This window comes from Trichechus manatus, unplaced genomic scaffold (genome assembly GCF_000243295.1).
Source record: "Trichechus manatus latirostris isolate Lorelei unplaced genomic scaffold, TriManLat1.0 scaffold00056, whole genome shotgun sequence".
NCBI classification, from domain to species: domain Eukaryota; kingdom Metazoa; phylum Chordata; class Mammalia; order Sirenia; family Trichechidae; genus Trichechus; species Trichechus manatus.
In genome coordinates, this window is record NW_004443992.1 from 4,627,454 (window position 1) to 4,639,488 (window position 12,035).

General features: G+C 44.0%; 1 protein-coding gene across 2 annotated transcripts in view; it reads left to right on the plus strand.

Annotated features, from left to right (window-relative positions):
* COQ10B (coenzyme Q10B) overlaps window positions 1–12,035 on the plus strand; it is a 35,206-nt gene that overhangs the window by 5,235 nt on the left and 17,936 nt on the right. The window contains exon 1 of one of the 2 annotated variants that reach the window (XM_023732948.1): window positions 999–2,208. The exons of the other annotated variant lie outside the window; for it this stretch is intronic. The gene's annotated coding sequence lies outside the window, so the exon portion shown is untranslated. Of the gene's footprint in view, window positions 1–998; window positions 2,209–12,035 lie in introns of those variants that run through there. 2 annotated transcript variants of the gene reach the window in all.

Genomic DNA, 12,035 nt, shown 5'->3' on the forward strand with positions numbered 1-12,035 from the left:
AACCTTCATCTAAAGTGAGAATAGCAGCACAATTGGAAGAGCGTAGTTGATGTCACTGAACTGTGCATGTAGAAACTTTTGAAATGGTGTATCTTTGGCTATGTATATTTTCACCAGAAAAAAAAAAAAAAGTCAAGAAGGGAGAGGGTTGACATGTCGTGGCGTTGTTAATCAATGTCATAAAACAATATGTGTACTACTGTTTAGTGAGGAACTATTTGTTCTGTAAATCTTCACCTGAATTACAATTAAAAAAAAAAAATTTCATTTTACTTGGATCCACAATCAACACCCATGGAAGCAGCAGTCAAGAAATCAAACAACGTGTTGCACTGGGCAATCTGCTGCAAAAGACCTTATTAAAGTGTTGAAATGCAAAGATGTCACTTTGAGACGAAGGTGCGCCTGACCCAAGCCATGGTATTTTCAGTCACTTCATATGCATGCGAAAGCTGGACAGTGAACAAGGAGGACTGAAGAAGAATTTATGCCTTTGAATTACGGTGTTGGCGAAGAATATTGAAAATACCATGGACTGCCAGAAGAACAAACAAACGTATCTTGGGAGAAGTACAGCTGGAATGTTCCTGTCCTGGTTGTCTAGTACTGCTGTAACAGAAATACACAAGGGAATGGTTTTAACAAACAGACGTTTATTCTCTCGTAGCTTAGAAGGCTAGAAGTCTGAATGCAGGGCGCCAGATGTAGGGTAAGGCTTTCTCTGTCGGCTCTGGAGGAAAGTCCTTGTCATTTGTCATCCCCTGCTCTAGGAGCTTCTCAGCACAGCGACCCCAGGTCCAAAGGATGCACTCCCCTCCTGTCTCTTCATTCTTGGTAACATGGGTCCCTGTGCTGAGAAGCCCCTGTGCCAGAGGAAGATCAATGACAAGGATCTTCCACTAGAGCTGACAGAGAGAGAAAACTTTCCCTAGAGCTGGTGCCCTGAATTTGGACTTCTAGACTCCTCAGCTGTGAGAAAATAAACTTCTGTTTGTTAAAGCCATCCAATTGTGATATTTCTGTTACACCAGCACTAAATAACTGAGACAACTTGGTACCAGGAGAGTGGGGTGCTGCTTTCACGGATACCTAGAATGTGGAAGCAGTTTTCGAATTGAGTAATGGGTGGAAGCTGGACGAGTATTAAAGTGCTTAATAGTAAAAGCCAAGATTGGCTTGAAGAGACTGTTGGTGGAGTTATGGACATCAAAGACAATTCAGGACTTAGAAGGAAGTGACGAGAGCTGTAACAATGGAGACAGCACAGACAGCGAGAAGGAACAGGAGAACCCGGAGACCAGTGTGAGATGGCACTGGAGCCGACCCATGGAGTGAGAGAGCTGAGTGCCTTGGCTCAGGAGGCTTCCTGGTGAAGTGGGGTGTCTCTGGACACTGAATCAGTGGAACTAGGCTTGCCAACCCATAGAGCAAGAGAGCTGAGTGCCTTCTGGCCGAGGTTTACTGGTGGAGTGAGGTGCCTCCAGGGACTTATAGGTAGAGCTGAAGAGCTTTGGAACACTTGCAGGGCAGAGGGCCGGGCTGGACCAACGACCCGAAAGGCAGAGAGGCCAAGGAACCAGGAAGCAGAAGCTGAAGAGACGAGGAACACACGAAGCAGAGTTGTCTCAGTCTCAAAGGGTAGGGCCACAACCTCTGGGATCTCAAAGGGCGGAGCCACAGACTCCTAGGTTTGAAAGAGTCAGATCTTCACCAATTTGGTTCTGGAGTGCGGGGCTGCCTTTCACGAGTGCCAGTGGAATGAGGCTAACTCCACTGCCCAAAGGTGAAGGGCTGAGGTTGCCATACCCAAGGGGCAGAAGAATGGGGCCTTCTGGGGCTGAGGGGTTGGAGTCTGCCACTCAGTTGGACTAGGAGAATGTAGCTGCCTAAAGCCGAGGCAGCAGAGTTGCCTTTCCAGTGGATTCACAAGGCGTAACTGAAGCCTGGGGCTGAGGAGCCTCCACCCAGAATCTGGAAAGTGTTCAACACCCAGAGTCTGGAAAGCAGGGCCATTGTCTAAATGGTCTCAGACAACAGAGGATTATTTTCAAGCCTTGAGAGGTAATGTAATGGGTTCTCCTGTCTTGCTCGGTACCTGTTATCCCTTCTTTCCCTCCAGGTTCTGCCGTTTGTAATGGAAATGGCTAGCTGATGCCTGTTCCAGTGTTGTATTTTGGAAGCTGATAACTTGTACTCTAGATTTCACAGGTGAGGAATTTTGCCCCAGGATGGAATTTGGACATGGAGTTGATTTAAGACTTTTGGGATGATATTATGGGATGAAAGTGTTTTACATGTGACAGGGACATGAGTTTTGAGGGACCAAAGGGTGGAGTGTCATGGATTGAATTGTGTCCCCCAAAAATGCATCAGCTTGTGTAGGCCATGATTCCCAGTATTGTGTCCTCTATTTTGTGATTTGATATAGTTTTCCTATGTGTTGTAAATCCTAATCTCTGCCTGTGGTTAATGAGGCAAGATTAGGTTATGTTAAAGAGGATTGGGGTGGGATGCAACACCCTTACTCAGGTCACAGCCCTCATCCAATATAAGGGGAGTTTCCCTGGGGTGTGGCCTGCGTCACCTCTTATTTTACAAGAGATAAAAGGAGAGAGAAGCGAGCAGGGAGATAGGGGACCTCATTCCACCAAGAAAGAAGCACCAGAGTGGAGTGCATCTTTTGGACCTGGGGATCCCTGCATTGAGAAGCTCCTAGACCATGGGAAGATTGATGACAAGGATCTTCCCCAGGAACTGACAGAGAGAGAGAGTCTTCCCTGGGAGGTGGGTCCCTGAATTCAAACTTCTAGTCTCCTAAACTGAGAGAATAAAGTTCTGTTTGTTAAAGCCATCCACGTATGGTATTTCTGTTACAGCAGCACTAGATAAGTAAGACAGCTCCTTAGAAGCAAAGATGGTGAGACTTTGTCTTATGTACTTTGGACGTGTTATCAGGAGGGACCAGTCTCTGGAGAAGGACATCATGCTTGGTAAAGTAGAGTGTCAACAAAAAAGAGGAGGACCCTCGATGAGATGGGTTAACACAGTGGCTGCAACAAGGCCTCAAGTATAACAATGATTGTGATGATGGCACAGGACCAGGCAGTGTATCGTTCTGTTGTAGATAGGGTTGCTGTGAGTGAGAACCGACTTGACGGCATCTAACAAGATAGTTTACTCAAAAAAACAAACAAAAAAAATGAACAGTAGACTTTTTTTAATATTATCTCTGCTTTTAAAATAAGATTCATATTAACAGAAATCATATTTTCAAAGATTTTCGGCAATGTATTTATAACACTTATTCTTTCTAGTAAATGAATCAGTTCTAAAATCTTTTGAATAAAAAGTAGTAATGTCATAGATAACTTTGAAACTTGCTCTTAAACCATTGTTGTAAAATCAAATATTACTTGTGATATCCTAGAAAATTTAGAATTCACAAAGCTATTTTGCTTTACCATATTTTCCCCGTTACTCATTTCTTAAAGTGTTATTTCCAGTTGAATACGTAGGAACTCTAGAATCTTCAGCTTAAAAAGGGCCAACAAGTTCATTCCTACAGTTCATATGTTTAAATCTTTTTTATTACATTTTAGCAATAGTTGTGTGGTCTTTAGCGTAACTGTTTTTTTTTTTTTTTGCCCCTGACAAAAGCCAGTTTCAGCTTTGTAAATAGTTCTAGTTATTCAAAAGTTCGTTCTTGTATTACAGAGTCCCAATTAGTCTCCCTTTAATTTATCTTTTGTTTACATTCTGGAGTCATATTTTTGTGTATCATCCCTTATCTTCTGTCTGAATATACCTGATTTCTTCAACCATTCTTTATTTGACTTGATTTTCTATTCTTCCCCAGCCAAACTATAGGGTGACAGTGTCTTCAGGAAGTTGTACTTATGTATGATAACATAAGGAGATTTCATCAGGCTACCCACTCTGCTTTTTAAACATCATTTGAATACTTTGTTTCATGAAATATCTTCATTTTACACTTGGAACTCTTCAACAGCTTCTTATTTAGAATAAATTCCAAGTTTCCAAACTGTCCTTAGCATGATCCAGCCCCTACCTGTCTTTCCAGCATTATCTCATGGTACTCTCTCCCTGCCTTTCTGTACTTCTTGCTACATTGTTAGTCTTTGCTTCTAGATACTGCCAAGCTCTTTCCCTACTGCCTTAAATTCCCCCCTCCTATCCTCCATTCATTTTTACACACACACACATATACATACATGCATGTTTCTCTCTGCATGGCTAACTGTTACTTCTCAGCTAAAATGTCACCTCAGAGGCTTCCTAGACCATTCTGTCTAAAGGAAGTCATATTACATCCTCACACCCTAAATTAATGATTTATAAGGATTAGCACAAAGCTGGTTCCTATGAGGTGGGGGTTAAAGATGTCCCAAATGTCCAGCTTTTCCAGATTGCTGTACCACTCTGTTATCTCTAACATGAACTACTACTCCTCCCCACAGTACTCTCTTTCCTATCTTTGGGTTCTGTAATTCTCTGCAACATCTCACAGAACTCATGAACTGTAGCAAGGAAATGGCTCATGTGGTTGTGGAGGCTGGCAAGTCCCAAATCCATGGGTAGGTGTAGGCTTCTCCTGACTCACAAGGCTGCATGAACCCAAATCAGCAGGCCAGATGACTGGCTGCTGGCTCACAGGCTGCAGAAGCCGATGAATCAGGTTAGACGATAGGCTACTGGCCCACAGGGTTGTGGAAGCTAGCGAATCCCAGAATTGGCAGGTCAGACGGCAGGCCACTGCTTCAAGTCCCAAGAACTGGAGGTTAGACAATGACGAGCCAGATGCAGAGAGAGAGCACCTCACCAGAGCACCAACATATATACATGGTTGCAGGCCACACCCCAGGGAAGGGTGTGACTTGAGTAAGGGTAGGACTTGAGTCATGCCCTCCTGCAAGGCTGTGACTCAAGATACACCCCACACTAATCCTGCCTCATTAACATGTAGAGGTTAGGACTTACAACGTAAAATGGAGGATAATTACATCAGATCACAAAAATGGAAGACAGCCACACATTACTGGGAATCATGGGCTAGCCAAGCTGACAAACAGCACCAACCACCATACCTTAGGGTTCCATACATCTTATTTGCGTGATCCCACCCAATCATTGTGTGGGAGTCATGAAGACTATGGATAGAAGGGCCATATTAAGTACTTCATTGCACCACAGACCACCCCTGACTCTTCTAGCCATTTGTCCTTTCATACTTGAAGGTTAACTTCCCCCTCCCAATCATTTTACCAGTCCAAAACCAAAAAAAAAAAAAAACGAACCCAAACCCATTGCCGTCGAGTTGATACCGACTCATAGTGACCCTATAGGACAGAGCAGAACTGCCCCATAGGGTTTCCAAGGAGCGCCTGGTGGATTTGAAAAATTAACAATCAACAAGGCAAAGAGTCCTCAGGGTGAGGTTACTCAGGTATCAGCCTTTATCTTCCCCCATTCCAATTATCTATCAAACCATTACTTTGAGAGTGGTATGCAACATAGTAATTCTATTTAATATGATGTTTCTTGGCCCATTGCTGCACCCTGTGGGCTGCAAAGTATGTTCCTTGGTCTGATGAAATATAACTTGGTGGCCCAAATTGGTATAGAATCTTTTGTTCCAGCCCCTTGATGGTGTTTTTGGCATTTGCATCCGTCACAGAATATACAAAGCCAATCCAGAGTAAGTATCTGTTCCTGTGAGGACCCATTTGTAGCCACCTGGTGCCACCAGCATCATCGGTCCAATGTAATGAACTTGTCGGCTATGTGCAGGGCATCCCTCCCAGGAAATCTGCCACATAGCCATCTGTAACCTCTGTCTTTCTTGCTGTCAGACAGAACAGTCCTTACTGGCATTTTGTGCCTCAGAGGGTGCAAGGGGGATGTGTATAGATGTAACCTGTCTCTGCACTGCTGCAGCATCCGCTTGTCTGCTCATTTCATGGACCCAATTGGCCACCTTGAGTGGGCGTACTAACAGGTCCACTTGCTGATTCCAATTGCCTTTTGATCTAGAAAGATGGTTCTTCAGGTAGGCATCAGCATGTTCTACTCTAATGCACCCTCTAAATTCCCACAGTGCTTTCCATAGGCCCATGCCACACACTAGTGTCCGCTTAATAGTCCAATTTTCCATCGCTCATTTGCCTGACCATATAGTCAGGCCATTAGCCACTGCCCATAAATTGGTAAAAACCCAAACATATAGGCTGTCACCATTGTGCAATTCTTCCATCATGGCTAGGAAGACAGCATGCTGTTCAGCCCATTAGGCTGACCTGTTCTTACCTTCTTCAGTCAGAGTCTTTCCATCTGCTGGTCTTAATGCAGCAGCGTTCCACATCCCATGTCCATGTACCCTGAAATTGTCATCCATGAGCGAAGTAGCCTTCTGCCAGTCAGCAGAAAGTTGTTCAGTGGGCACTGTCCTTGTAGCAATGGGCTCTGGAAGCTTCTCAGGTGGTGCCAGTGTAGAACCTATGGGAAAAGAGGCTACTTGCTCATGGATACAGTGGGTGCCTCACTGCATTCCCCCAGTAGCTTCTTGTATGAACCCTTTCCATTTTATTATGGAACTATTTTGGGCACTGCCTTCCTTATTAGAGTGTTTTTTCTGACATCACCCAAGACATAGGATTTTCAGGTCTCGTGATGATTTTATGTCCTTCTGTCACTGAGGCAGTCTCAATCAATGCCCAGTAGCAGGCGAGTAATTGCTTTGCCTTTCAAATGGCATGTATCGTGCTGCGGCATCTGGAAACGTTCTAGACCAGAATCTCAGTGGTTACCATAGGGTGGCATTCTCAGGTTTTTGCCATAACCTGTAGTCTGCATAAGCACATGTGGCAGACACCTCCAAAATTATGTCTCAATGTGTACCATAAGGGCCTAAAGACAGGGAGAGTGAGACCGTTCCATATTTCAGATATAGCCTGCTGTTGCTCTAGCCCCCATTACAAACACAGTTTTCTTCTGAGTGGTTTTATGGGTGGGGACCAGCAGTATTTCCAGATGTGAATATGCATTCTCCAAAATCGAAATAAACCAACCAAACATTGGGCTGCCTGCTTAGCCTTGTGGGTAAGGAGCGACAACAACTTATTCTTGGTTGCCTGCAGAATGTCACAGGTGGCTCCTGCCCAAGTTACTCCCACGAATTTCACTGTTTGGGCAGGGCCCTAGCTTTTTGCTGGATTTATTAACCCACCTCTGTTGGTCATGTAGACCACCACTGTATTCAAATCAGCCATAGCCTTTTCTTCGGTGTTTGATATTAACATAGTATCATCAATGTAATGTATCATTACGCTTGAGATCTGCACCAAGTCCAAGTCTCTTCTAACCAAACTGTCATGGATTGAATTGTGTCCCCCCAGAATGTGTGTATCAATTTGGCTGGGCCATGATTCCCAGTATTGTGTGATTGTCTACCATTTTGTCATTTGATATGATTTTCCTATGTGTTGTAAGTCCTGCCTCTATGCTGTTAATGAGTGGCAGTTGTGTTAATGAGACAGGACTCAATCTACAGGATTGGATTGTGTCTTGAGCTGGTTTCTTTTGGGGTGTAAAAGAGAGAGGCGAGCAGAGATATGGGGGGACCTCATACCACCAAGAAAGCAGTGCTGGGAGCAGAGCAGATCTTTTGGACCCAGGGTTCCTGCATGGAGAAGCTCCTAGGCCAGGGGAAGATCGATGAGAAGGACTTTTCTCCAGAGCCAACAGAGAGAGAAAGCCTTCCCCTGGAACTGACGGCCTGAATTTGGACTTTTAGTCTACTTTACTGTGAGGAAATAAATTTCTCTTTATGAAAGCTGTCCACTTGTGGTATTTGTTACAGCAGCACTGGATAACTAAGACACAAACTATGATAGTAAGCCAGTGAATTCAAGTAACCTTATGGCAATGCAGTGAAAGTAAATTGGGATCCTTCTCACTTGAAAGCAAACCATGGCTGGCTCTTTTTCTGAGATTGGGATCGAGAAAAAGGCACTTGCAAGAATAATCACTGAGTATCAGTCTCCTTTAGTCTGCTATATTTTCTGCACCATTGATATTGTGTCTGGAACAGCTGAAGCCACTGGTGGCACTACTTTATTTAGGCCTTGATAGTTTGCTGTCAGCTTCCATGAGCCACCTGCCTTTTTCAGAGACCATACAAGGCTGTTATACAGAGAATTTGTTGGCACCACCGCTCCATCCTTTAGCATATTTTAATCAAAGCAGTAATTGTCTTTTGTCCAGCAAGTATTCTATATTGTTTCAAATTAACAACCTGAGTGAGTTTGGGCAATTTTAATGGTTCCCATTTAGCATGTCCGATCAATACTGACCCACGGACAGACTTCCACGCCTTCAGTCTTACACAATCAGATAGAGGGAGTGTTTCCTAATTAGACTTAATATCCATACGAATAATACATTCAGGTAGGGGAGATATAACTACTTCATACAAGATCTGTTTAAATTTTCCAATTCTCATCCAAACTTTCACCTTAGTCCCATCAACCGTTGCATCCCTGTATCCCCCTTAGTTTAACCTTAGGCCCCTTCAAGATTTTATTGACAGGTTTTGGGATTACAATACATTGGGCTTCTGTGTCCAGGAGCCCCAAGAAGGTCTCTTCCCTACCCAATGGCCATTTCACCCACACGTGTGCATATGGCCTTGGGTCCCCTGCTGGGGGCTGGACCAGAAGACCATGGCCCGCTCGTCAATCTTTATCTTGATCACCTAGCTGAGCCTCTGTTTCAAATGGTCCCAGATGGGAATTCCCATCATTAAATTGCTGCCAGCTGAGATGACTAGAACAGACTTGTTTAGGCCTCTTTAAGTTGGGGGACCAGCAGGAGTTTCTGTTGGTCCACCCAATCTCCTGTAGTCCTGCATTAGAACCTTTGTCTCAACTCCATCAATGTCCGCTATATTCATCCCATTTCTTAGTAACCATCTAAAAATCTCTGTCCTGCTGGGGTGAGTTTTTTCCCCATTGCCTTTTCCCATTCTCCTAGGAATCACCGTTTTGTTTCTTGCATCTGTAAGACCCATGTGGGGAAGATGTGCCAACAGATCCAACAAGGCTTTTCAGATCGTTACGTTGTTTCACAGTAGCAAGGTTACATGGGGTGCCCATGTAGAAGGAGGTCCCTTGATTACCATATCTGCATGACCTGTGTAAGGGGCATATTCATTGGATGAATATCCTGATTACGATAAATCCATTCTGGCATGGCTTGCATAAGCAGCATATCAGTTGCTTCCTCTGGTGTTCCATTGGGTATTTAGAGGAGAAGGGGGCAGTTTCCCTTCTCAGGGTAAACAAATCTCACTGCAATTTATCCAGTCCACCAGGCTGGCCATCCCCTCCGGGTTAACCTGCTATGTAACTGGATCTTGTGTCATCATTCGTGACTGCTCCATAGTGAGTTGTAGGTCATGCACCAACCCAAACATACTCATCTATTCTGCAGCATTCGAAACTAAAGCCACTGCGCCTAAATTAGTCACTCTTGCAATCCATTTTAGTAACAGCTCCTCAGGAAACTGATGATACCAATCTACAAATTGAAGAAACTCCTTTACACTATACCCTTTGGTTTCAGTAGTTTCTTAGCTTTGCCCATTCCCCCGCAGATTACCTTCTTGGTGACCAGCTGTCATAGGGATACTTCCTGTTATTCTGGCACAGTTTTTGCTTTATGGGTTGGCCCCAGGACTGCCCTGAGACTAGCAGTCGTAGTTCCAACTGGACCGGATCTGGGCTTGGTCAGTGCTAAAATCTGCACCTATATTCTTTTTCCCTGCCATTGCATCTATTACTGATAACAGAAACCAAGGAATTGTATGTCTGGCCCTTTCCTGTCACTCTGTATTTCCATCCAACTAGCCAATTCCTCAGGAGTTAGATCCACCACTCCTACTTCACATGAATAGGTTTTTCCTTGGGTAACTGATGGCAGCATAACACCTGCTTCAATTCATAGGTTTTTTTTATCTCATCCAGATACCAAAGGTTTCTCATTCTTCCATTTATCCCCTTTTTTCCAAAACCACATATTCCAGTGAGTCGGGGCTATTGCAGCGAAACCCATCATTTTGACACCAACTAAATGAGTAATTTCTTTGATAAAGATCAACACAAAATTGGTTCCTGTGAGGCAGAGGTTAAAGATGTCCCAAATGTCCAACTTTTCCAAATTGCTGTACCACTCTATCATCTCTGACATCAACTATTCACAGAGAGTACTCAGTACTCTCCCTCCTAGCATCTTTTTTTTTTAATTCCCAATGAGAATGTAATCTTTGTAAATTTCTTGTTTGTTATAGTCACCATTATATTCCTAATACAGGTCCCTGAGTGGCACAAATGGGTTTATGCTCGACTACTGACCTAAAGGTTGGTGGTTCAAACCCACCTAGCAGCACCGTGGAAGAAAGTCCTGGCAATCGGCTTATGTGAAAGATTACAGCCAAGAAAACCTATGGAGCAGTTCTACTCTGAAACGCATGGGGTCACCATGAGTTGAAATCCACTCAAAGGCAACGAGTTTTATGTTCCTAGTACCTGGCAGAGTCTAATATAGAATAGCTCAATAACTATGTGAACTAATGATTGAAATGTACTGTAAAATAGCTATTCAAAAATATTGTAAGGGAAAGGCTAAAAATATTTAGGTTAAAAAAAAAGCAAACCCATTGCCATCGAGTTGATTCCGACTCATAGCGATACTATACGCCAGAGTAGGACTGTCCCATAGGGTTTCCAAGGCTGTAAATCTTTACAGAAGCAAACTGCCACATCTTTCTTCCATGGAGCCATTGGTGGGCTTAAACTGCAAACCATTCGATTAGCAGCCAAGCGCTTGACTACTGCACCACCAGGGCTCCAGTGTTTAGGTAAACTAGTATATTGGGCATCTGTACTTAGAAGTCCTCCAAACAATTGACTTTCTAATTATCCAGATGCATATTTTTACATATATGTGTGGAAATGGAAATTGGAAGGTAAAGGAGAATGGTGCAACAGTTTCTATCAGAGCCTCCAAATTTCATATGAAAGCAAGATATAATTTCAAGTCTCATTAGAATAGATCAAGAATTAAGAAACTCAGGTGCTTTAATGGTAGAATTCTTGCCTTCCATGTGGGAGACCTGGGTTTGATTCCCGGCCAGTGCACCTCAAGCGCAGCCCCTAATACTCTGTCAGTGGAGGCTTGCATGTTGCTTTGATACTGAACAGATTTCAGCGGAGCTTCCAGAGTAAGACAGACTAGAAAGAAAGGCCTGGCACCATCTTAGATGCATCAGTTGGTCCCAACCACTTGGAGTGAGGGAGAACAAAGAGCACCAAAGACACGAAGAAAGTATTAGCCCAAGAGACAGGATGGGCCGCATAAACCAGAGACTTCATCTGCCTGCGACCAGAAGAACCAGACGGTGCCTGGCTACCACCAGTGAATGTCCTGACAGGGAGCACAACAGAGGGTCCCTGATGGAGCAGTAGAAGGAAGGGATGCAGAACTCAGATTCTAGTAAGACCAGACTTAATGGTCTGACTGAGACTGGAGGTGCCCCGGAAAGCATGGCCCCTAGACTCTCTGTCAGCCCAGAACTAAAACAGTTTCCGAGGCCAACTCTTCAGACAGGGATTGGACTGGACTGTGGGACATAGAATGATACTTGTGAGGAGTGTGCCTCTTAGTCAAGTAGATACAAGAGACCAAAGGGGCAGCTTCTGTCCAGAGGGGAGATGGGAAGGCAGAGAGAGTTAAGAGCTGGTTGAATGTTCATGGGGAATCGGGCGGAGGGGAGGAGTTTGCTGTCACAGAATGGGGTGAGCGGTTGGGGTCTCATAACAAGGTATGTAAAAAAAAAAAATTTGTATGGGAGACTAACTTGAAATGTGAACTTCATTTAATTACAACAATTTAAAAAAAAAAAAAGGGCAATGTACTTCCAAAAATCAGCCAGTGAAAACCCAATGGATCACAACAGTCAG